General features: G+C 36.5%; 1 long non-coding RNA gene and 1 pseudogene across 1 annotated transcript; both read right to left on the bottom strand.

Moving 5' to 3' along the window:
* Window positions 1-27,999, bottom strand: part of LOC129950557 (tyrosine--tRNA ligase, mitochondrial-like) — a 103,008-nt pseudogene that overhangs the window by 54,286 nt on the left and 20,723 nt on the right.
* On the bottom strand, window positions 16-27,798 carry LOC129951773 (uncharacterized). Its single transcript, XR_008782224.1, has 2 exons — window positions 27,517-27,798; window positions 16-501 (listed from the first exon to the last, which is right to left on the bottom strand). It is a non-coding gene; the product is annotated as an uncharacterized LOC129951773 (long non-coding RNA).

Raw genomic sequence — 27,999 nt, 5'->3', positions numbered from 1 at the left:
AAACATCAACCACTTTGTAGAAATCAATTTTTGAATTATATTTTTAGTCACAAGACAATGTATATTCGATTATACAACAATTCCATTAATTATTTGACATGTAGCTCATTTGTGGACTGTATTTGATAATTTTTAGAAGGTTTGTTTCCTTCAAATGTTGAACTGTCTTCTCTCCTTAAATTTATTCTCATTTGTAATTGTACTTTCGTACACTAAGAGTTTCATGTTTTCTACTCTAACTAACATAATTTATTTTAAAAGCACATTTGATTGTTGGTTCAATACATTTACATTTTGAATCGAATGAAGATTATAGCTTTTGATTTAAAACTTCAATTTTGAAAATTTAAATGATGAAATAAAGTTTCAAAATATGTTAATATAAAAAACATACTAAATCACTTATCCCAAAATAATTGACGCATTGGTCACTCCCACGATGGATCTTGGATTGGTATGGCGATATTTATTACGCCTATTATTTTTATATATATTATTTTTCTGAAATATTAAAAAAACTATTTTTAGTACTTTAGCACTGGAGAATTAAAAAGATTGAACAATAAAAAATAAAATAAATGATTAAAACTTTGTTTTAAATTTCAATTAATAAAAAAATACATTCATATTTACATACATACATACAAACATACATTTATACGTTTATGACACTTGACCAACTAACTAATTGCCTTGGTCAAAATTTACGTTCAATGAATGTAGTTGAACCTGCCCAATGATGCAACTGAAAGCTTCGACATTCAATAGCCGAGTGTTGGAACGACTCTACAGCAACAACGGTTGCTGCAGGTAACTATATACAGTGCATCACAAAAGTCATGATACAAGAGCAATTACATAATTTATTTAACAATCTAATTACAAATTAATACAAAAGCAAAAACTATAGGCAATCGATTTACTGCTAAGAAGTACCTAGGTAAAAAAGGCAAACGAAGAAAATTGCCAATTTATTAACTAACGGGAAAGTATCAGCATATAATATAAACAAGTTTGTACTTGTCTTATCTCACAAAAGTCATGGGACAAGACTAGAAATAGCGTCATTTTTTGTTTGTCTTAGATTGTTCATTATGGTTATTGCATTTGCTAAACTCATATTGGCTAGCTAGTCGTAAAAGAATAATCCGGTGCTAAAAAATCAGTTTAATAGTGCAGTTTTTAATAAGCAACATGTCGCGAAAAGAAACATCGGAAGAAATTCGAAAAATAATTGTTTTAAATTAAATATAATATAATAAAATTGTAAGCGAAATAGCAAGTTAAGTGAAAAAAAGTCATTCGACAGTTTTCAATATAATAAAAAGATATAGGGAAAAACATAGATCTGAAAACAAACCACGTAGTGGCCGACCAAAACTGTTAGATTTTCGAGATGAAAGAAAGATTTTAAGAGAAACTAGACAAAACCCAAGAATTAGTCCACAAAAACTGGCAGCGAACTTAGAGGAAATAACGGGAAAAATAGTGAATCCGGAAACTATAAGGAGAACTATACGAAAGGCAGGTTACAACGGTAGAGCAGCAAGAAAGAAATTTTATGTCAGCGAAATAAAGTAAGAAAAGATTGCAATTCGCTCAAACGCATACAAATTTTGATTTTACCTATTAGCAGAAAGTCATATACGCAGACGAAAGTTAATTTAATATTTTCGGCAGTGATGGGCGCATCATAGTATGGAGAAAGCCAAAAGAAGAACCTTGTTCCAACAGTAAAAACATGGAGGAAGTGGAGTTATTGTCTGGGGGTGTATGTCGGCTGGTGGTGTTGGCGATTTGGTTTTTATTGAAGAGACAATGACTCAGAGGGTGTATCTAAACATAATGAAAAACCGTTTGCACCAAAGTGCTGAAAAAATGGGACTTTGTAACCCATTTAGTTATTATCAGGATAACTATCCTAAGCACAAATCGTTTACTGTTCGGTCTTGGCTTCTATACAATTGTCCTAAGGACATCGAAACACCACCTCAATCCCCGAATCTTAACCCATTGAACATGTCTTTTTTATTCTTGAGCGAAAAGTAAGGAAACACGTGTAACGAACCGCTGGTGAAATCGGTTGGATTCCCAAGAGAATCCGACCTCTCCGTCCTATACCACCGTTACAACCCCAGGCCTACAGATGCAAGAGGCTGATCCGGGCAGCAGGAAGGAGAGGGTGTTCAGGCTACGGTAGCTTGGCATGCTTGCTTTAGCACGATCTAGCTCGTCGGTGGTCGGGGTTCTTGCTACCGTAACACTGAACCGTTGTTACGCAACTTCATGCCGGAGAGAGTATGAACGTAGTATCGGTGGTTCAACAATAAAAAAAAATCGTTGAGCCCGAATTCTTCAATGTGGGAACCAGGGGTGTGTGATTCAGATAGGGGGAGGGTTAAAGTTGTTAATAACCCCTTTTTGGAGGTTTTATCCCACCCTATGTGACCTAGGACACCATACCTTGGCTACTGCTTCCTCCGTATTATGCAGTAGCCCCTAACCGGATAGAGTTTCCAGCTTACCAGATTCTAATCTTCACCATCGTCATCCTTCAACGTGTCACTCCACCTCTGACTTCGGGTTTAGTGCTTCATGCTATCCTAAATGGGAAAAAAAGCAAATAAAAAAAAAGAATTCCACTTCCCAAGGACATAACACGATATCACTCAATCCATACCGCTCAATGGACGATAAAAAGAGGGAAGATCAATTTAAGATACTTAATTTTTTTATTATGGGCGAAAAAAATAACAATGAAATTCAAAAAAAAAAAATGATAATGTTAAACTAGATATTTAAATGTCGATGGAAAGCAATAAAAAAAAAACTATTAACTTTAAAAAAAAATATTAATAATATTTATTTTTGTCAGTTGGCAACCATGTGATGTATTCTATATTAAATATTCAAATAATCGTTGGCAACCATGAAAGAATTTTAAAAACTTTTAATATTTTGTCATCGTTGGTGTATCAAATTGAAATTTGTTTTTTTTTTTTTTTTTCTCAAGCATCTCTTTTTAAATGTTGTTATTTAAATGAGATTTACTTTTTGTATTTATCTACTATTTATATTTCTATATATGTATGCAAGTGTTCCAACAAAAAAATTTAAAATATTCTGATAATATATATACTAAATTGACTTACTTGGATTCTTTGCCGCCAATGTAGTGCACCACCTTGGTTTCCTCCTTTTATTTTTCACTGGGAAAGAAACTAATTCAACAAAAGCAAAGAAATATTTTAACATGTTTTGATGACACCTTTTTTTTTGTTTACTCTATTATTAAATTCTTTCTTTTTTTCGATTAATTTTAAAATTCTTTCAGGTAAGGTAAGTACAGTTATTAGCTATACATATTTTTTTCTAATTTTATTTTCAGATTAAATTATTTTTTTGTTTGATTAATTATTATATATACAAATTCTATAATTTACACATATACACCACGTCGGACAAGCAAGATACATAATACAATTAGGAAAAAGGGGGGGGAGGTACGCAGAAAATCGAAAGGTAGGGAGGTGAGTATCACAAGGGAGAAATTTCACGGGGTTGTTCCGGTTGATGATCCTCCAGGGGAGTACGATGATCACAGGTAAGTAGGTAGGTAGGTATTGGTTGTTATTTCCTAATTGGTAATTTCCGATTATCTTTTTTTTGTAGGTAAGTATCCTTTTATTTATTTTAAATGGTTTTCAGCAGGTAAGTATCACTGGTTTCTTTTTATATTTGTAATTAAATTTTCAGCAGGTAAGTACACTGGTTTAATTTTTCTATATTTTTTTATTAATTTTTCAGCAGGTAGGTAAAAGGGTTTAATTTTTCTTTCGGCAGGGGAATATCACTGGGTTTTTTTTTCTATATTTTTTTTTTTTTTATTAAATTTTCTTTAGGCAGGTAAGTAATAATTTTTTTTAACAGGTAAGTATTCAATTTTTCAGCAGGTAAGTATTAATTTTTTTACAGGTAAGTACACTGGGTTTTTTTTTTATGTTTTTTATTAATTTTTTTAGCAGGTAAGTACACTGGGTTTTTTCTATGTTTTTTTATTAATTTTTTTAGCAGGTAAGTACAAGGGTTTAATTTTTCTTTCGGCAGGGGAATATCACTGGGTTTTTTTTTTCTATGTATATTTTTTTTTACTTTAAATTTTCTTTAGGCAGGTAAGTATCAATTTTTTCAACAGGGAAGTATTCATATTTTTTCAGCAGGTATGTAAGTATTAAATTTTTTTCGCAGGTAAGTACACTGGTTTATAATTTTGTACTTTTATATTTTCTATACTTAATTTTCGTTTCGGGTAGGTATTTATATATTAATCACTAGGTTGGGTACTAAAACTAAAACCAATTTTATTTTCTCTTTTTTTTTTGTTCTTTAAAACTTGTTCACTAGTTTGTCTTTATTTCTTTTTTTTTGTTCTACTTTTATTATTAACAAGAATCACGTAATCCTCTTATAAGAAAAGGATCACCCAGAGACCGAACCGCACTGCTTTATGTTTCAAGATCAACTGTCCAACTCTTAACTAATTATAGTAACTGCAGGTTCTAATTTTCTTCACTCTCACTCTTGCGGGATAATCATCCCACCTATGTAGCGGTCAATTCCTACAGTTCGAGGTCGTGGTATATAAATCATGCCATCAATTCTAACATCAATTCTAACAGTTAGACTGAGTTATGTACCTACATATTATGTAAGCTAATATGTATCGTATTCATAATTTATTTTCTCAGTTAAACGGAGGTTTGGTATAGAGACAAAAAAAAAAAGACTTAGTTATATAATGAGTTTAGGTGTGCAATATTATCATTGCGTTATTATATTTGCTATCTATTATTATAGTCTGGGCTATAAAGTTCATTATTTTGTTATGTGTGTTTTATTATTATTATTATTATTATTATTATTATTATTATTATTATTATTATTATTATTATTATTATTATTATTATTATTATTATTATTATTATTATTATTATTATTATTATTATTATTATTATTATTATTATTATTATTATTATTATTATTATTATTATTATTATTATTATTATTATTATTATTATTATTATTATTATTATTATTATTATTATTATTTTAAATATTATTAGAGATTATTATATTAAGGTATTATTATGTTAGTTACTTTTTATTTATTCTTATGGGTAGGGTTGCCAAGTTATTCAATTGGGTATTAATTGTTTTAAGATTTTTTTTGTATATATATATATATTGCGGTGCAGTTTCCTACAAAACTTGTCCTTTTCAAGAGAATTTGTTCAAGTGAAAAGGAGAAGGAAAGAAACAAACCACTGACAATATCAGGTGACGTTAGATTACAGAATGAGATCGAACCGATACTTAACAATTTATTCTCCCTGAGCCGAGTTCTCATGCACACACTGAAAGCCGGGCATTCGTGTGATTTTACTTTTTCAAATCTTTGCAATGGTAAACTCCCGCTTTCCTGCCATTTAAGTCTTCAAGCTCATATAGGTTATTTCCAATAACTTTGCATACTTTCATTTGTACGAACTTTGGACTAAGTTTCGCACAGAACCTCTTCGAAGCATCACTGAGGGCAAAATTTCTTCGAAAGACTTTGTCACCAACTTCAAACTTTATTGCCTTGCTACGCAGGTTATATGTATTTTCATACTGAGTATGTGCTTTTGCCAGGGAATTTTTTATGTAAGAATGCATAACATTCATTTGTGCCGCCTTAGACACAATGTCCACGTTCGCGTTGTTAAGACCATCAAGCTTACGAAGCAGTTGGTAATCGGATCCATGTTCCACACAACTTTGCCCAAAGAGCGCTTCGTAGGGTGATACGTTTATCGCCGAGTGTACGGTGGTGCGAAGAGCACTGGCTATGGACTGCAAGTGGGTATCCCAGTTCCTCTGGTCAGGTTCGATGTAGGAGCGTATCGCAGCGAGTATGGATCGATTTACCCTCTCGCTAGCATTCGCTTGCGGAGAGTAAAATGCGGTTTTGACGTGGGTTACACCAAAAGACTTTAAATATTTTTCGAATTCTCGACTGGTAAATTGTTTGCCATTATCGGAGAGGATCGTCTCTGGTACTCCAAAGATACAGAAGACTTGCTCCTGCAGGAACTTCACCACAGCGTCCGTTGTTGCCTTCCGGAGTGCCTTTACCACTACAAACTTTGTCAACTGGTCCAGCGCAATCACAATATGAGTATTCCCATCTCTTGATCTAGGGTATGGACCTAGAAAGTCGATGTATAACATCTGAAAGGGTCTTTCAGCCAAAAATGCTTTACCCATTGGAGGTCTCAGGGTTGCATTTGAGGCTTTAGACGCCTTACAGATGTCACACCTTCCAATAAACGTTTTGACCTGGGCTGCCATGTGAGGCCAGAAGAATTGACGCTGGAGCCGGTACAATGTTTTTGCAATTCCTCCATGCGAAGCTCGAGGCGGCTGATGAGCCAAAGCTATCAGACGTTCGGTTAGCGGTTCCGGGACCCAAAGCTTCCATACTAGGTCATCCTCTATGGGATTCCCTGTGCAATGTTTGACCTTCTTATAGACGAAATTGTTCGACACTTGAAGGTCAGGTAGCTTATCTTTTTGTTCTTCGATGCTGTCTATGAGCTTGCAGTAGTCCGTAGATTTGAAACTAGGATCCGCAAGATCAATATGCAACACATCGGAGGGATTATTCAAAATCGAAACATCGCAAAGCAGGGCGTCGACTCCATACACTCGTGAAAGTGCATCAGGTACAACGTTCTGTGTGCCTTTGCGATGTTCGATGGTGAAATCAAATCCCTGAAGCTTTAAGCTCCATCTCGCCAATCGACCGCTGAGATCCTTCTGGTTCATCAACCACCTTAAACTCGCATGATCTGTCACTATTTTAAATGCATGTCCCTCGACATAGGCGCGAAACTTCTGAACTCCCATGACAGCAGCCAGGCATTCACGTTCGGTCACATTGTAATTGCGCTGGGCCGAGTTGAGTTTTTGAGAGTGGTAGCATATCGGACGTTCACTTCCACTTTCACCCACCTGGCTCAATACGCATCCGATGCCGGTGTTAGACGCATCGCATTGTATGATAAATTCTTTTGTGAAATCAGGGTTCACAAGCAGAGGTGCGGAGGTCAAGGCTTTCTTCAGCTCTTTGAAGGCTTCGTTTGCTTCATCCGTAAACATAAACTTCTTCCCTTTCCTCAAGGTGTCGGTTATTGGAGCTGCTAGTGATGAGAAGTCTTTCACGAACCGACGGTACCACCCCGCTAGTCCCAAGAAGCGTCGAACTTGTTTGGGTGTAGTGGGAGTGGGAAATTCAGATATGGCGATCACCTTGTCTGGATCCGTCTTTAAACAGCCATCTCCGACAATGTACCCAAGATATTTTAATTCTTTGAAGCAGAATTTTGACTTCTGAACATTCATCGTTAATCCCGCTTCCTTCAGTCGACCGGCCAAAATCTCTAATAGTTCAATATGCTCATCGAACGTACTCGACACCACCAACAGGTCATCCAGATACGGGAAGATTTTCTCTCGCAGTTGATGAGGTACCACTTTGCCCATTAACCTTACCATGCGTTGAGGCGCATTGCAGAGGCCAAAGAGCATAACCGTAAACTGCAACAGGGGCATGCCAGGCACAGTAAACGCAGTTTTTTCCCGTGACGATTTCTCAAGCGGAATCTGCCAAAACGCATCTTTCAGATCTACACTCGAAATGAAATGTGTATCAGGAAGACGCGATAGCAATCCTTCTATATGAGAAAGTGGATACGCATCTTTCTTAGTTTTGGCATTAACTTTCCTGTAGTCTAGGCATAAGCGATTTTTGCCGGGCTTTCGCACTAAGACTACAGGAGAGCTCCACACACTGGTGCTTTCCTCGATCACTCCGAGTTTAAGCATACGTTCCAATTCCTCATATAGCAGTTTCTGTACCGCTGGAGAAATCGGGTAATGACGCTGCTTAATGGGCTCAGCATCTCCTGTGTCGATGGTATGTACCTCTAGCGTAGTTTTTCCTAAGCCTTGTACAGCAGAGGATGGAAACAAGCTAATGGCATCTTTTAACCGCTTGGTCTGTTCCTCGTTAAGTGTGTGAGCATTCGGGTCTGTTTCATTGTGTTTAATATCATTTGTACTAGGTCCTAAAGAGATCTCGGAGATCAACTGAGGAGCGATATCAAACTCCCTCCAGAAGTCAATACCCAGGTACAGTCTCTGCTTCAAAGACGGAACCAGGTAAAGGGGAATGGTTTTCGTCTTCCCTTTATAGGTGATCTCCACATAGATCTTTCCCACTATGGCTTGGTGTTTTCCATCTGCAGTCTTGACGTTGGAAGAGATTTTCAAGAAATGTTGATCGTGTTTTCTTAGAAAATCAAAACCATCTGCTCCCAAGCAACTAATGCTGGCCCCACTATCTAGAAGACCTAGAAGAGGTTCTCCAAAGATATGGACCGTTGTATAGGGGCGTGGATCATCTGCGCTGCATAATGTTGTTGATTCAATGGCTTTGTAAGCTTTCTTCTTCTCTCTGAATTTCTCCCTTAGCTTAGCGACCTTTTCGGACACAATGGTGTTCTGGTTTCCGAAAATTCGTTTTCTAACATCAAGGTAGTTTTGTAGTCTTTCGTGCAATGGTATGAGTGGTCTAAGTCTTGGTGGAACAGGGGGTGAATGAACATCGGCGTGACTAGTAACGCAAGGTCGTTTCAGCATTCTGATGGCGGGTATTGGCGGGTCTGTGGGAGAAGTGTTGTTGTAGTTTGAGTTCGAGCTGGAAACGGATTCAGAATTACTGATAAGGGAAAGGTCAGTTGATCTTATTGTGACTCCGGGTTCTTCTCCAGAGAGCAATTCCCCCGGGGCTTTAAACTGCTCTTCGGATCGTTTCCCGAGCATCGAGGACATTGCGGAGTGGTGATATTGTCCCAGCCACACTTAAAACAGAACAGGGACCTCTGAGGGTCAGGGCATTCGAAAAACGAATGACCCTTACCCTTGCAATTCCAACAAGTGAAGTTGCGAGTGTCCCGTTCTTTTTTTGGGTGGAATGCCTCTAACTCGGGCACGAAATCCTCTCCCTCCCCTTTCTCAGCAACAAGCTCGGAGACAGCACTTCTACGAGGAGGTGGTGTTGGTCCAAATCTTGATTTTTGTACGGCGGCTTCACGGTCGAGGATGTATTTTTCAACCTTCCGACAGACATGGACCATCTGCGCCAGGGTGCTGGTATCGAAAGTGATAAGCAACAATCCCATCTGCCTTCGGACGTTGTTTTTCAGTATATCGATGATTTCAACATCTGGTTTTCGAATCCTCAACCTTCCATTCAACTTCTGGATTGCTGCGTAGAAGTCATCAAAGGTTTCGTTCGGGCCTTGATGTCTATCGTACAACCTTCTCGACAGTTCCGAATCCGACTCCAGACTCCTGAACTGTTCAATCAGAGCGTTCTTCAATACTGGCCAGGTCACATTTGGATTCGCCTTCAAGTAGGTCCAATACCATTCCGCTACTCGGTCTGTGACAAAATGGTGGAAGTTGATGACGACTTCTTCCCACGAGGCCTTATGGCTTTCCCTGATATGGTCCAGCTGGAACAGGAAGTCATCCACGGATTTATCTCGGTTGTCGAACTTCAGCCCCCATTTGTGGAAGTTCTGGTACCTGCTTGTATGGCTTGATGGACGCGGGACCGATTGAGTGTTATTGACGGGATCACTCAAAGACAGGTCGTTTAACCGTCGCAGAGATTCTTCAACATTGGAGGTATCAACAGCAGCACCACGACGTGGAGGTGATCGAGTTCGCGAAGGAGTTACGTTCCTTAGTGGTGATTGGACTGGTGATGATCGGGCACGTGTAGTAGAAGTACGGCCCCGTAAAAACGCTTCATGCAGGCTCGATCTCCTCTCAGGGGCCGTTCGTTGAACAACTGGCGTTGGGGCCGCTAGTGTATCACGCATCACGTTGGCAACTTCATCCCGGAGGGCCGCTCTCGTCCGTTCCATCTCTCCAGCGAAGAAACGCAAATCCTCAGCTCTACTCGCTCCAACAGCTGCTGTGACTACCTCATGTATGTAGCCAGTAAGATATTCTTCATTCCCTCTTAAGGAATCGCGATTTCTAGGAGTAGGTTGCGGAATTCTATTCTGAGAGTCTCCACCCACAGCTCCTTCGTTACTCTTAGCTCCGTCCGGTGAAAGACATCCGCCCACAGCCCCTTGGTTGTTTTTAGCTCCATCCAGTGAAGATCGTGGATGTGGAATTGGTGGTCCAATAGGAGGACCAAGATCCGCAAAGGAATCTGTGAGGAGCCGCGAACGTAAATCTCGGCTTTTCATTATACCCTTACCCCTTCCTCGAGTTATACGACTTGGCATGTTCAATGGGTTGAAATTAAAAGTTAAATGAAGAATAAAAAAAATGCAACTCAATTGAAGTTAGGCGGAGAAGAAAAGAAAAAGTTAAAACAGACGTTAACCGTTAGGTATTTAAAAGAAAGATTTTAAAATTAGGAATATAGTACGAGAAAAGAGAACTAAATTCAGCGTATTATATGAAAGAATATAATCCGAAACGTAGAGAAATAAAAAGAGAAATATCTCTAAAGAAACCTAATAACACAAACAAAATAAGTAATAATTCAAATTAAAATTCAAAAATATTGGTATGTTGTATATCTATGTAATTAAAATAAAATTTGTTTATAAACTAAAACCAAAAATTATCAATAGAAGAACAAAATTGTTTGCCAGAGAAAAATAAAATTTTATAAAAGGTAATCCAAATATTTCATATAGTCGAGGTGAAGTGACTTGCTGAGTGGCGAATACTGACGACGTATGAAGACCAGTTCTAGAACCCCCTATAGAATCACAAAAGTTTGATTCGGAAAGCTCAACCATACTACATCTACAACATTGTATACCAGACTTGATTTGTTACGCTACGACAGGCTGCGCTTGCTATGTTCAGCTAGCTTATCTGCCAAGCTGACAGTCAAGCATCTGAAACACTGTGCAGATAGTTCTTTTTAAAATAATTAACTGTTTACAACATGAAATTAAACAACTGTAGCAGAATGAAATATACCTCCAAACTAAGGCTTTAATATATACTGAAAACAGGTATTCTGTTTTAATTCATTATCACGGAACGCTACAGCCTTAATGCGGGTGGGTAAACCCATTAAGCGGACGTCCGCAAAAACAAATTAATAATCTACAAGAGAAAAAAAAATCTTGGATTGTAAAAAAAAAGTCTAACACTAAACAAACACAAGTCCGAAATACAACATGTATCTGCAGCATAGTCAACGCTTATGAATTCCAAACCAAAGTTCCCACAAGGTGTTAAAATTTTTGAAGAATTCGGGCCCCACGTTGGGCGCCATCTGTAACGAACCGCTGGTGAAATCGGTTGGATTCCCAAGAGAATCCGACCTCTCCGTCCTATACCACCGTTACAACCCCAGGCCTACAGATGCAAGAGGCTGATCCGGGCAGCAGGAAGGAGAGGGTGTTCAGGCTACGGTAGCTTGGCATGCTTGCTTTAGCACGATCTAGCTCGTCGGTGGTCGGGGTTCTTGCTACCGTAACACTGAACCGTTGTTACGCAACTTCATGCCGGAGAGAGTATGAACGTAGTATCGGTGGTTCAACAATAAAAAAAAATCGTTGAGCCCGAATTCTTCAATGTGGGAACCAGGGGTGTGTGATTCAGATAGGGGGAGGGTTAAAGTTGTTAATAACCCCTTTTTGGAGGTTTTATCCCACCCTATGTGACCTAGGACACCATACCTTGGCTACTGCTTCCTCCGTATTATGCAGTAGCCCCTAACCGGATAGAGTTTCCAGCTTACCAGATTCTAATCTTCACCATCGTCATCCTTCAACGTGTCACTCCACCTCTGACTTCGGGTTTAGTGCTTCATGCTATCCTAAATGGGAAAAAAAAAGCAAATAAAAAAAAAGAATTCCACTTCCCAAGGACATAACACGATATCACTCAATCCATACCGCTCAATGGACGATAAAAAGAGGGAAGATCAATTTAAGATACTTAATTTTTTTATTATGGGCGAAAAAAATAACAATGAAATTCAAAAAAAAAAAATGATAATGTTAAACTAGATATTTAAATGTCGATGGAAAGCAATAAAAAAAAAACTATTAACTTTAAAAAAAAATATTAATAATATTTATTTTTGTCAGTTGGCAACCATGTGATGTATTCTATATTAAAAGTCTTTTGATTTTATTCTATTTTTATTAACTTTCCTAAAAAAACTTGAAATATTCAAATAATCGTTGGCAACCATGAAAGAATTTTAAAAACTTTTAATATTTTGTCATCGTTGGTGTATCAAATTGAAATTTGTTTTTTTTTTTTTTTTTTCTCAAGCATCTCTTTTTAAATGTTGTTATTTAAATGAGATTTACTTTTTGTATTTATCTACTATTTATATTTCTATATATGTATGCAAGTGTTCCAACAAAAAAATTTAAAATATTCTGATAATATATATACTAAATTGACTTACTTGGATTCTTTGCCGCCAATGTAGTGCACCACCTTGGTTTCCTCCTTTTATTTTTCACTGGGAAAGAAACTAATTCAACAAAAGCAAAGAAATATTTTAACATGTTTTGATGACACCTTTTTTTTTGTTTACTCTATTATTAAATTCTTTCTTTTTTTCGATTAATTTTAAAATTCTTTCAGGTAAGGTAAGTACAGTTATTAGCTATACATATTTTTTTCTAATTTTATTTTCAGATTAAATTATTTTTTTGTTTGATTAATTATTATATATACAAATTCTATAATTTACACATATACACCACGTCGGACAAGCAAGATACATAATACAATTAGGAAAAAGGGGGGGGAGGTACGCAGAAAATCGAAAGGTAGGGAGGTGAGTATCACAAGGGAGAAATTTCACGGGGTTGTTCCGGTTGATGATCCTCCAGGGGAGTACGATGATCACAGGTAAGTAGGTAGGTAGGTATTGGTTGTTATTTCCTAATTGGTAATTTCCGATTATCTTTTTTTTGTAGGTAAGTATCCTTTTATTTATTTTAAATGGTTTTCAGCAGGTAAGTATCACTGGTTTCTTTTTATATTTGTAATTAAATTTTCAGCAGGTAAGTACACTGGTTTAATTTTTCTATATTTTTTTATTAATTTTTCAGCAGGTAGGTAAAAGGGTTTAATTTTTCTTTCGGCAGGGGAATATCACTGGGTTTTTTTTTCTATATTTTTTTTTTTTTTATTAAATTTTCTTTAGGCAGGTAAGTAATAATTTTTTTTAACAGGTAAGTATTCAATTTTTCAGCAGGTAAGTATTAATTTTTTTACAGGTAAGTACACTGGGTTTTTTTTTTATGTTTTTTATTAATTTTTTTAGCAGGTAAGTACACTGGGTTTTTTCTATGTTTTTTTATTAATTTTTTTAGCAGGTAAGTACAAGGGTTTAATTTTTCTTTCGGCAGGGGAATATCACTGGGTTTTTTTTTTCTATGTATATTTTTTTTTACTTTAAATTTTCTTTAGGCAGGTAAGTATCAATTTTTTCAACAGGGAAGTATTCATATTTTTTCAGCAGGTATGTAAGTATTAAATTTTTTTCGCAGGTAAGTACACTGGTTTATAATTTTGTACTTTTATATTTTCTATACTTAATTTTCGTTTCGGGTAGGTATTTATATATTAATCACTAGGTTGGGTACTAAAACTAAAACCAATTTTATTTTCTCTTTTTTTTTTGTTCTTTAAAACTTGTTCACTAGTTTGTCTTTATTTCTTTTTTTTTGTTCTACTTTTATTATTAACAAGAATCACGTAATCCTCTTATAAGAAAAGGATCACCCAGAGACCGAACCGCACTGCTTTATGTTTCAAGATCAACTGTCCAACTCTTAACTAATTATAGTAACTGCAGGTTCTAATTTTCTTCACTCTCACTCTTGCGGGATAATCATCCCACCTATGTAGCGGTCAATTCCTACAGTTCGAGGTCGTGGTATATAAATCATGCCATCAATTCTAACATCAATTCTAACAGTTAGACTGAGTTATGTACCTACATATTATGTAAGCTAATATGTATCGTATTCATAATTTATTTTCTCAGTTAAACGGAGGTTTGGTATAGAGACAAAAAAAAAAAGACTTAGTTATATAATGAGTTTAGGTGTGCAATATTATCATTGCGTTATTATATTTGCTATCTATTATTATAGTCTGGGCTATAAAGTTCATTATTTTGTTATGTGTGTTTTATTATTATTATTATTATTATTATTATTATTATTATTATTATTATTATTATTATTATTATTATTATTATTATTATTATTATTATTATTATTATTATTATTATTATTATTATTATTATTATTATTATTATTATTATTATTATTATTATTATTATTATTATTATTATTATTTTAAATATTATTAGAGATTATTATATTAAGGTATTATTATGTTAGTTACTTTTTATTTATTCTTATGGGTAGGGTTGCCAAGTTATTCAATTGGGTATTAATTGTTTTAAGATTTTTTTTGTATATATATATATATTCTAAGGCCCAGTTGAAGAGAATTTTAATGGAGAAATGGCCAGTTATTACCACCGAAGAGACAACCAATTTAGTGAAATCGGTCCCAAGACTACAAATGGTTATCGAAGCCAAGGGAAACCCCACGAAGTATTAAATAAAAGCATTAATCATAATCGATGTTCCAGTGGTAGACATGTGCATTCAAGAGGACACAAGCGTCCACAGGTTTTTCTCAAAACCAACCTCTGTCTATCAACTCCTACTCTTACCTCCCCGTGGTGAACATCGGGTGCCTAGTACCTCAACTGGAGATTGAGTTCCAACCCCAGTGGAAAGTTGTTGGGGAAAGAAAACGAGAGAGGTGGGGAGAGGTGTTTCCACTAAGGCACCTCTTCTTATCCAGACGGCACCGGAGGAATTCCCGAGATGGAATCAACGGTGGCGTCTACAGTAAGGTTGAACTACTAAGTGAACACCTTATAGGGCTTCTTTGACATATTCGGAGCATAGGCCTGTAAGGAACGGTTTTATCCGGCTCCCCATCCTTGGAGTTATACTTAGGATCTGGCCCTCCATGTTGGGGGTTGTGCGTCGGGGTGACTTCCTGGCCTCGTAAAAGCTTTCATAGTTGCGAAGCACCAACAAGCCTCGGATACGGACTAATTTACTGTTGACAACCAACGCAAACGAATAAAGAACAACGAACTTCGGATATGCACGTGGAATGTAAGGTTAACAGACCACGTGCAGCCGAAGAATTAGCGGAGGCCCTAGACCGATATAAAGCAGATATCACCGCCATCCAGGAAATACGATGGGATGGGCCGGGCAAAAAGAGTATAAAAAATGCGATATTTACTATGGTGACTGCTACCATGAAAACCAACAGCGCTTATTTTCATGCGGCTTCGTCATTGGAGCCAGACTTAGGCAAGAAGTCTTGAGCTATAGGTGCATCAATGAGCGTCTCATGACCATACGCATCAAGGTTAAATTCGACAACATTAGCATGATATGCGCGCACGCCCCCACAGAAGAGAAAGACGACAACACCAAAGATATAATCTTCGAGCTCCTAGACAAAACATATGAGCAGTGTCCCAGCTACGATATTAAAATAGTTCTGGTCGATTTTAATGCCAAGCTAGGAAGAGAAAAGATGTTTAGTGGAATAATCAGGCAGACGACAACACTTCCGACAATGGATTCAGGCTCATAGATTTTGCTGCGGGGTGAAACGTCATGGTAGCCAGTACGCGTTTTCCACACTTCAACATCCTCAAAGGAACTTGGACTTCTCCAGATCAATCTACCGTCAACCGGATTGACCATATTGCGATCGACGCCAGACACGCTTCCAGCATTATGGATTTACGAACTTTCCGAGGAACTAACATCGACTCGGACCACTACCTCGTTGTAGCCAAGGTAGCACTTCGGATTTCCAGACCCAAGGCAAAACAAGGAGGTGCTGGGAGAAGGTACAACGTCGAACGGCTACAATCGCCAGAGATCGACAAATCCTTTTCCGGCCGAGTTACAAGTAACCTCTCTCGAAATTCTCTGCCACCCACACAATGTATCGAAAACCAGTGGCAACATAGCCAAGATGCAATCAAAGAAACCGCCTCTGATGTGCTGGGTTTCAAACAGCCACCAACAAGGAACCCCTGGTTTGATGAGGAATGTCGGCAGGCAAATGCAGCCAAACAACAGGTACGCAAAGTGGCGCTGCATAAAAGAACGAGAGCTGCTCATGAGCTTTATGAGCAGAAGAATGCCGACTTCTCAGAAGGAAAAAGAGGGCATGAAAACCGTGCGGTCGAAGATGTTGAGAGGTATAAAAGCAGGAATGAGGTTCGAAAGTTTTATGAACAGGTGAAAGGAAATTCACAGGTACATAAACCTAGAACCGAAACGCTGCAAAGACGAAAGTGGAAACATCATAGTGGAACCGCAGTCAATTCTGAGGATATGGAAGGACCACTTCTGCAGACTGTATAACGGCGACAACGAACTGAATTCCGTTGTCAGGTAGGATAATCCATTAAACATAGACGACGAAAGTCAACAATCCCGTCCTCCCGACTTAGACGAAGTAAAGATTGCTATATCCAAGCTGCAGTCTAATAAAGCCGCTGGAGCGGATGGCTTGAATTCCGAGCTCTTTAAAGCAGCTTGGAGATGTGTTGGTTAGGAGCATGCACCAACTTATCTGTAAAATATGGTCGGAAGAAAGCATGCCCGATGAATGGAACCTCAGTATTGTTTGCCCGATCCTGAAAAAAGAAGACTCTCTTAACTGCACCAACTATAGAGGAATCAGTCTACTTAACATCGCCTATAAAATCTTCTCTGCCGTAATATGTGAACGTCTAAAGCCCATCGTCAACAACCTGATAGGTCCTTATCAGTGTGGTTTTGGACCAGGATAGTCCACAGTTGATCAAATATTCACACTACGGCAGATCCTGGAAAAAAACCCAAGAACACCAAGTCGACACCCAACATCTTTTCATCGATTTCAAGGCCGCATATGACAGCATCTACAGGGACAAGCTGTATACAGCCATGTCTAGTTTTGGCATCGCTCCCAAACTAGTCCGTTTGTGCAGGTTGACCATGGAGAATTCACGTTCCTTCATAAAACTTGGAAACAACTTAACAGAACCTTTCGATGTCAAAAAAGGTTTTAGACAAGGTGATGCGCTGTCATGTGATTTTTTTAACATCGTGCTTGAAAGAATAGTGCAGAGCTCACACGTCAACACTAGAGGCACTATCTTTCAAAAGTCTGTCCAATTACTTGCATATGCTGATGACATTGGCATAATCGGAAGAACTCAGTGTGATGTCAATTAGGCTTTTTTGAGTATTGAGGCAGAGGCGGCAATAATGGTTTTACCCTTTAATGAGGGAAAAACAAAGTTCATGCTGTCGTCTAGAAAGGACATACAACACCGACGTCTTGGTCAAAACGTCACAATCGACAGACGTAACTTTGAGGTAGTCAAGGACTTCCTCTACCTAGGCTTTGCTGTAAAGGCAGAAAACAACACCAGCGCTGAGATCAAACGCAGAATAACTCTTGCTAACCGCTGTTTCTTTGGACTAAGAAAGCAATTGAGTGGCAAAGTCCTCTCTCGAGGGACCAAAGTGTTGCTATATAAGACCCTTATCATCCCCGTCCTGCTATACGGTGCAGAAGCATGGACCATGACAAAGCACCTTGGGTCGCTTCGAGAGAAAAGTTCTTCGTGTGATTTACGGTCCCGTATGCATCGAAGGGGAGTGGAGGAGAAGATGGAACGACGAGCTGTACGGGCTGTATAGCGACGTAGAATTAGCCTGAAGAGTAAAAGTCCGACGACTAAGATGGCTGGGTCACGTAGAGCGCATGGAAACCAATGCTCCGGCCCCGAAAGTCTTCGAATCCGCACCCACAGGACAGCGCAGTAGAGGAAGACCGCGGATCAGGTGGCACGCACAAGTGTAAGGTGACCTCATCCAACTTGGAGCGCGAAACTGGAGACATCTAGCTAGGGACCGAGCTAGATGGAGAAGTTTGTTGGGTGAGGCCCTAGTTCACACAGGACTGTAGCGCCACCTTAAGTAAGTAAGTAAGTATTAATCATAATCAAAAATTTAAGAAAAACAAAAAATGCCGCTATTTCTAGTCTTGTTCCATGACTATTGTGAGATAAGATTTTGTACTTGTTTATATTATATGCTGATACTTTCGCTTTAGTTAATAAATTGCCAATTTTCTTTGTTTGCCTTTCTAAGCTAATTCCTAGCAGTAAATTGTTTGTCTTCGCTTTTGTATTTATTTTTAATTATATTGATAAATACATTATGTAATTGCTCTTGTATATATATTTTGGTTATCACTCCACTCCCAAAATTAGCTGTCGGCTCTTAGGCTGTAACCACTTCCTAATTTCATGAGGGTATTTGGTTTCTAAGCGTTGAAATACCCGATTGGCGCTAGTCCAATATGGGATTGCAATAATACATTACTGAATCAAAGTAAGTCAAATATTCTGTTGTCTAATAGATTTATTTTAAACGTACCTACTTGAACTCCAACGTATCGAATAAGTCTTATTTTTCTTCTGTTTTCAAGATTTACAAGGAAACTGGAAACTCTGAAACCCATTACTAAATTTAAGAAAAATTATTCGTTGTGTAAAGTAAAAAAAACTGATAGCTATATAAAACAAATTCAAATTTAAACAAACTTTTCATGATAAGAATTACTCTTGGAAGATTTGTCAATTCCTCGCAAGAGGCAGTACCCGTGAAAAAAACTTTACATGGCAGAGGCAGGGATTGAACCCAAGACCTCTGGCATGAAAGTCCAGTTGTTTTTTTTCAAATTCATTTTTATTTAATTCAATCTTAAACCTATCTTAAAGCTAGACAAAAATTCATAAAACTAGCCTAATTATCCATAACTTACAACTAACTTAATGGTCCCATACGGACACTCTAAGTTAAACTATAACACTTAATACTTATACCTTTCGGCCCTAAGATCTATTTTACTTCAATTTATATTTTATTTATTTCTGTATTTATTAGAAAATTTTGAAAAAAACTAATATCAAGATCCTTTTTTTTACTTAAAAACTACTTAAAATAAGGTCCTTAATATAAAACTTAAAACTAAAAGAAACTTCCTATTCTACCTATAAACTACTTAAAACTAGAACAACCACAGCAGCAAATATAACTATCTAACATTTTTGTTTTTCATAATTTGTTGTCTTTTTTTTATTTTTTTTTGTATTCCATGATTTCTTTTTTTTTATTTTAATGTTCTTTTTTTATTTATTTTTTTTTGTGTTTTTTGTATTTTTTTTTCCATTTCTTTTTGTGCCACCATTCCTATTCTACTTAAAACTTAACCCTAAAACTATAAAACAAGTATGTAAGCCGGCCAAGGCTTAAAACCCCATCCAGACTACCCACTATCAAGTGCCGATTGAAGCCACCAAAACTGGTTCTCCTGCTTCACCCTGTCAGTTCGGTTCTTCGTCTGACGTGGTAGATTAACGGTACTGCCAATCTATCCTGTATCAGACTGCATTTGTCTAAAAAGAGGAATGCCTCTGGTGAATTGAACCCGCTCAAGCGTGCACTTTCAAAATACTCGTCATTCGGATAGAACGCCCCGAAAATTAAATTGTTGGTCGAAGACATAGCTCTTGCAATGTGACCTCGAACGAGTTTTATCACGAAATTGTCAATTCTGTTGATTCGAGCCCCGTTGTATAGGACCTCGTTGGAATAGAAATGCACATAAGAAGATTCGGCTTTTCGATATAAGCCGGTACAGCGTCGTAAACAATGCCGCTCGAACACCCGAAACTTCTCCATCTGGGAAGGGGCAACGTTGAACCACACAGGACAACCATACACGATCATTGGCCGTATGAGGGCCATGTAGCAAATTACCTTCACTCTGGGGTCAAGCCGACTGCTAAAAAACAGCCGTTTGGTCAGAGCGAAGGCTCCTCTGGCCCTGGTCAGAGCAGCATTTATATGTCTGTCGAAATATAAATACTGATCTAACCTGATACCGGGGTACTTTACTACACTTTTGCTCTCTAATGGCTGCCCGTGAAGATCAACGATGACAATCTTGTGCCAATTCTTGCACGTATCCCTCGTGGCCCCAGCCAACGGAGTCCGGAACAGAATTGTCTCTGACTTTTGGACATTTATTTTCAGTTTCCAGTCGTCGTAATATCGCTGAATCTTGTCGAAATCACGCTGCAAGAGAATTCTAATAACCCCAACCTTTCGGGCCGTTCTGTACGCAATTAGATCGTCGGCATACGCAATTGCCTTTGTAAGACTACCTATTAGATCGCTGGTGTAAATGCTGAAGAGAATCGGCGAATTCACTGCTCCCTGTTGAAGACCATTTTTAATTGAGAATGTTGTGGTAGAAGTTACATTACCACTTTTGACAACAAACTTTCTACCGTTAAGCATATCATAAAGTATATACAACAATGGCCCTCTAACCATACGGTGTCAAAGGCCTTTTCCAAATCAACCAGAACAGCACCTGTGCATTGTTGTTTTGATTTATTCCATTGGATATCAGAAACGAGTTTAGACGCAGCATGAATTGTGTCATGACCCGCCTTGAACCCGAACTGCTTATCCGGAATTATTTTGTTGTCCGCAGCCCACTTAGTCAGAGCCCTATTAATGATTTTTTCGAAAACTTTTTACTGATGCTCGGAAGAAGACTTATCGACCGAAGATTTGACGGGTTGGAGTTGTCCTTTCCTCTCCCTTTTTCGGGAGAGGATGAACCACAGCAGTCTTCCAATGCACTGGATAATATGCATTATTCAGTGCATTATTGAAGAGTAAAAGTGATTAAGTAGGGCTCTGTTTTCCAGGTCGTGGTTGGGGCGAATGCTAACATTCACATTGTACACTTGCTGGAAGGCAGCTCCCACCGCCTCCACTTTTTCCTTCGGATCTTCAATTATGTAAAAGTCATCGTCAAAGATGGCTTCTTCTGGATCTATTTGCGCAGTCATGAGTACGTCTCTGTTTTCTTCGGTTCTTTGGAGTTTCAGACTCGGAAGGTCATTGTCGTTCTTTTTCCTGAATATCTTGTTGATTTAAGGGAACATACTAAGGTCACTAGAATTAACTGACCGGATCTTGCGGTCCCAGTACTTGTTAATTGATAGCCTGTAGTTCTCCTTAATCAACAGATTGACATTTTTTATTGACGACTTCAGTGTCCTAACCTCCAAGTCTTGTGGGTCTGTAAGTCGTCTGTACAAGTTTTTGAGTCTTGTCAGTAAGCCACTCTTGTGCCTACGTAGTGCGTCCATAGTCGCGTTTCTGTAAGCGTCCATTTGGTCCCGTTCTTTGTACTTTGGGATTGTCCGTTCCATCGTTCGCTTTATTGTTTCGTCCATCTGTTGTAAATGTTGGTCAATTTCTGTATTTGTCAGGTTTCTGTTGTTTGGTGGGGCTATGTCACTCGAACGAAGTTCTCTCGCTAAGGCATTGGTGAAACGAGGCCAACGTATCTTACTGTAATTGTAAGAGTGCGTTGCAACGTATTCCTCCAACTCCACGCGTTCGTTCGGAATCTGCATTACAGCAGCCAGTCCGCAGTGATCACTGTCGTACTCGACTGTCTGTAGGCAGTTTCGAGGGTGATTACCCACTTTGTCTGTAACTGTCAGTCTGGTGTCGTTCTTCAAATTAAAAAGATGATTACCTCTGGGATTACTATGTTGATTTCCCCAATCTTCATGTTTTGCGTTCAAATCACCGGCCAAGATGAAATAGTTTTCTTCCAAGCTCAGTTTAAGTTCCCTAAAAACAATTTCGAGTTCTGATGCAAAGTAAGTGAACTGCGGAGCTCCAGCCGCATAAGCCGCAATCATATTGTTACATAAAAATGTGCTCCACATTCCCCATAGTACACCTAAAATTAGTTCTTTCATCTCACTTGAATTTTTGCACGCCAAACACCGAAGTGAGTCCACTGTCATTTTCTTCAGGTGTTCTCCATTCCTTTTTCTAAGAAAATGGACCTGGAGAACTACCAATAATGATAATTATCTGCCTAGCAACCAAGTGACGCCTGAGGATTAGTCAGAGCTTTTATTCAGCTCATCACCTTAGCTTGGCTTATCTTATAATTTCCTTTTCCTTTCGCTTACTTCAATTACTTCTGATTCAACTTGCGCGCAGTGAAGATCAATCTAATTCTACCTAATTGTAAATTAAACTTAAGTTAATTATTATATTTGTGTTAAAACTTATAACTAAATAAAAACTACTTAAAATCTAAAAAAGAAATAAAAATAAACTTATTTTTCCTAAACTTAAACCTATTTGTTTTAATCCAAAGATTAAACAAGTAATTGGCACAGTCGAAAAAAAGTGTGCACGTGGAAAAAAAATGTTGAGCCTCAGTGCCTGGTTAAACTCTTTTTGCTCAAAAAAAAAATAAAATCAATAAAATGTGAAAAATTAAACCTATAAATTAAAAAAAAAAAAAAGGTATAACGAAAAACATCGAAATACACATACAAAATAGTGGCAAAATTGTACCCTAAATGTATTTTCTTAAAGAACAAAAAATACATACTTGTGAAAAAAAAAATATAACTTTGAGCTTAATTTCCACTATTGTGCACTAAAACGTTCCTCCGCTCAGGAATACGAGAGATAATTAAACATAAGATGAAACATAATAAACATACCTACAAAAATATTGCACTAACTATAACAGTGACAACAAAATAAAAAGACAAACAAAATTATTTTGTGAAAAAGCTACATCAACTATAAATCTAGGCTAAACTTATAAAAGAAGAAGGAAAATTTCCGTGAGTACCCTATCATCAAATCAGTAAGACAAAAGCGAAGGAAGATTTTCGTGAGTACCCTATCATCATATCCACAACTTTAATTATATTGGTTCATCAAAATGGAAGTTTTAACTCCTGCTGAAAAGTTTAAGTTAGTATTAGATTTAATCACAAAGATTCCCGAGTTTGATGGGAATAGTAAAAATTTAGTTGATTTCCTGGACAGGGTAGATTGTATTATTCATACTGTTGAGTCATTTGAAGAATCCGCAAAAGTAATTCTTGTTGGGTATGTTAAAGATAAAATTACAGGCAAAGCTAGGTGGGCTGAAATTAAGGAAGTTTTAAAAAACAATTTTGGCGAACGAAATCGAAAAACTTATAGATAGTATTCGCACAGCAAGAGTTTCTACAACAATTGAGGATTATTATAACAAAATTAACATTTTATTAAGTAGGATAAATAGCGTTTACCTGTTAGCAAATAATGCAAATGAAATGACTCAAATGATTGAGTCTAATCAGAGGATTGCACTTCAAGCGTTTAAATATAATCTCCCAGAGCCAACAAAATCAATAATTCTTAGTAGAAACCCAAATTCATTGCGTGACGCATTTAAAATAATACAGGAACTTAACCACCAACGACTTGGTCCTAGCACGGGTCGCAATGATGTAGGTAGTAGTTATAATAATTCTAGGTCGAACTATAACTCATTTTCACGGAATAACAATTCTTCTCGAGGTCATAACAGACAATACAATAACTATAACTATGGTGGCTCATCTGGTTCAAATTATTCTTCTACTAACCAAAATAATAATGGTAGTCAGAATGGAAATTCACGTTCAAATCAAAATAATAATTTTAATCAGAGTGGACAATCACGTCGAAGCTTCAATAATAATACCAGTGGCAAATCTCGTCAAGTTAACAACAATGCAAATAGTAATCAATCTCGAAACACAAACAGAAATAGGCAGGCCGATAACCATGAGCAAATGGATATTTCGATTAATGAACAGGGTGATACTGAAAATGGCCGTTCTGGAAATAATAATCAGAATTTTCAAAGGGGTCGAAGAAACAATTACCCTATATAGTTTGCCAAACTCCACTAAAAACTCTCAGATTCATTATAGATTGCGGTGCAGAATATAGCATCATTAATACGAATTTATGCGATCCAAAATGGAAGATTCCTTCGAAAAAATTTACGCTAAAAGTTCTTGACCGCAATATAGAAACAAATTCTGAATACCGAATACCCATTTTTAAAGAATTTAATAAACCCAACCATTTTGTAAATTTTATAGAGTATCAGTTTCACGATTATTTCGATGGACTCATAGGTAACAACATTCTTATGGATCTAAACTCAATTATAAATTTAAAGAACCGTTATCTAAAAACAGATACATCAAGAATTTCAATTTTTTTTAACATGGAGGAAGAAATTTACGCCGAACAATGTTATGAAGATGATTCTTGTAAAATTTTTTGTAATGAGGTTTTTCAAACCGAAATTGATGAAAAGATATTTTCAAAACACCTAAGTTCTGATGATACTTTAAAATTAAAATCCCTTTTAAGTAGCTGCAAGCCCATTTTTTATAAAGAAGGTGATGATTTATCATTTACAAATGAAATCCAACATCAAATTATAACTAAAAATGAACTCCCTATTTATTGTAAAATGTATAGATATCCCGAAATCCATACAGAAGAAGTGGATAAACAGATTGACGAGATGCTTAGAATGAATATAATTGCACCAAGTAAAAGCCCTTACAATTCGCCATTATGGGTTGTTCCTAAAAAAGACGATTCCAATGGTAGGAAACAATGGCGAATTGTAATAGATTATAGGAAGCTTAATGAAAACACAATCGATGATGGCTTTCCTATAAATGGGTCAGATGAAATGTTCGATAAGCTTGGGAAATGCAATTACTTTTCAGTCATTGATCTCGTCAAAGGATTCCACCAGATAGAAGTTGACCCACGCGACCGAGCGAAAACCGCGTTTTCTACTAAAAGAGGTCATTATGAATTTTTAAGGATGCCTTTTGGTTTAAAAAATGCACCAAAAACATTTCAAAGGCTAATGAACCACATCCTTAGAGATTACATCAATGTTATTTGTGTTGTCTATTTGGACGACATTCTGGTGTATTCGACTAGCTTCGAAGAACATCTGCAATCACTAAAGAAAATTTTCCAAGTTTTGAAACAATCCAACCTAAAAATCCAGATAAATAAATGTCGTTTTGCCGATCTTTCAACACCTTATTTGGGGCACATTATTGTTAGCAATGGTATAAGACCAGACCCAAATAAAGTAACGTCAATAACTGAAATGAAATTACCTAGGAACATAAAAGGTATAAGACAATTCTTAGGAATCACTGGGTACTACCGAAAGTTCATAAAAGATTATGCCAAGGTAGCTCACCCAATGATTAGATACTTAAAAAAGTCAGAAAAAATAAATGTATCCGACCCACTGTATGTTAAGGCATTTAAAAATTTAAAAACTTTACTTACATCCGAGCCCATTCTTAGGAGTCCCGATTTTAACAACCTGTTTGTTCTTACCACCGACGCGTCAAATTATGCCCTGGGAGCAGTGCTCAGCCAGAGCAACCACCCTATTTGCTACGCGTCTCGCACTCTTAATAAGCATGAACTCCATTACTCACCCATCGAAAAAGAGTTACTTGCTGTTGTCTGGTCCATAAAGTACTTCAGAACGTATCTTTACGGCAGAAAATTCACTGTCAGGACAGATCACAAGCCTCTTACTTGGTTGAGTGGAATTAAAGAGCCTAATATGAAATTGCAAAGGTGGAAGATAATGCTTAATGAATACGATTTCAACATTGAGTACCTTAAAGGAAAGGTAAACTGTGTAGCGGACGGACTGAGCAGATTTATTGAACAAATTCAAGATAATAATTCTAAAAACGACGAAGAAGTTGTTTCAGAAAATAATTTTGTGAAAAGTGAAGGTATTGTTGAAAATTCTTTAGATTCTAATAAAGAAATTAGTTTCGGTCAAATTTTCAATAACGAATCGAACTGCGGTGTTCAAATAAGCAGAAATAACCAAGATGTTATAGCTGCAAATTCAACAGTTCAGATTGATAACAATGATGTTATCTCTACTGATGCCACTATTCATAGTGCAATAGAGGATGAAACACTTCACATATTTATCACTGAAAAACCAATAAATCTGTTCAAAAATCAAGTCTATTTATCTTACGGTCAAAAAGAAAAGCTAACGTTAAAAATAGTTCATAAAAAGATACAAAATTTCATTCAATTAGAAAAAGACAAAAGCGTTTTAATCGATATTATGAAACGATTTCTATCAAAAGGTCTCATTTGTGTTTTTTGTGATGATTTACCTTTGTTTCTGAAATTTCAATCCTTATATGTCAAATATTTTGCACTAAATAAAAATTTGAAGGTTCTGCGATCAACCTCAAGACTCAAAGACATAACAGATAAAAATGAACTACTTACCATAATCAAAAACGAACATTTGAATAAAAATCACCGAGGTATAAATGAAGTTTTTTCTGAACTTAGACAGTTGTATTTTTATCCCAATTTGCAAATAGAGATTCAAAAATTTATAAACAATTGCGATATATGTAATGAAGCTAAACACGATCGGCAACCAATACAATCTCCGATGCAAATCACTGAAACACCAAATTGCATAAATGATATAATTCACGTCGATATATGGTTCCCTGAGCGTGGTAAAATGTTTTTCACGACCATTGACAAATATTCAAAATATGCAACAATTCACAAATTAGAAGATAGAAATTGGATAGCGATTTTAAATGCCCTTAAACAAAGAATCCAATTTTTAGGGAAACCGAATAAAATTGTATCCGACGGAGAAACATGCATTTTGCACTCAGCTGTTGAGGAATTTTTGAAGGAACAAAATATTTTGTTCCACAAAACTACAGCTTCAATTAAAACCGGCAACGCAGACATAGAAAGACTGCACGGAACACTCAACGAGCACCTTAGGATTCTCAATGTTTCAAAAGATAATTCAGATTTAGAGGACAAATTATTTAAAATAATCAACATCTACAATAACACCATTCACTCCACGACAAAATGCAAACCGATAGATTTTATAAACAAAAATATAGCAAGGGAAGATATTAAAAAACTATCCAATGCCTTCAAAACACAAAAAGAAAATTTTATTATAAATAAAAACTCATACATTAAAACCAAAAATTTTGACCAATGTTCTAATTTGGTTAAGAACAGGACAGTTATAAAAAACAAACCGAAATACAAAAAATTAAATAGGTATAGATCTGACGGCAACTACGTCATAGATACATCCACCAAAAGGAACACTAAATATTATAAAAAACAACTAAAGAGAAGGTATAAATACCAAAATCAAAACAAATAAAACTAAGCTATTCAAATTTCACTCATTCAAAATTTTACATCCACATCATTATTAACAGTTTCAATCTTTTAATTCCGTATCTATTCGCACCTGTATTTTTGATAGATTCTCCTATATTTTGCCATTTTTCTTTTTCTTTCTTGCAAATTCTTTTTCATTGTTATATCCAAATTATTTGCTCTAATTTTATATTTTTTTTCGTTGTTCTTAACTATTGCTGCCCGAATATTATCTTTAGGTGATATTTATTTATCAAAACAAAAACAGAACATACAAAAACAAAGTAAAAACAAGATTCGAATGCCGTTTTGAAATCGCAACAATAAAATACAAAAAATAAGAAGAAGAAAAAACATTTCCTTCCTTTTTCATTTCCAGTTTTCCAGCTGTCATTCAATAAATGCATTTCAGTACCTAGTATGTGAAAATGAATGCATGCCGTTGAATTGATCGTTGTTCTGGGCGTGTTCGGCGTTCGTCCTTTGGCGTTCAGGTGTAGAGTTGTTGAAATTAAATGAAACTATTCAGCAAGATTATTTTTCGGATCAGTAAAGATTAATAAATAGTTTAAAA

The sequence above is a fragment of the Eupeodes corollae genome, chromosome 3 (assembly GCF_945859685.1).
Source record: "Eupeodes corollae chromosome 3, idEupCoro1.1, whole genome shotgun sequence".
In the NCBI taxonomy this organism is placed as follows: domain Eukaryota; kingdom Metazoa; phylum Arthropoda; class Insecta; order Diptera; family Syrphidae; genus Eupeodes; species Eupeodes corollae.
The sequence above is the reverse complement of the archived record's forward strand: the minus strand, read 5'-3'. Positions and strand labels throughout refer to the sequence as shown.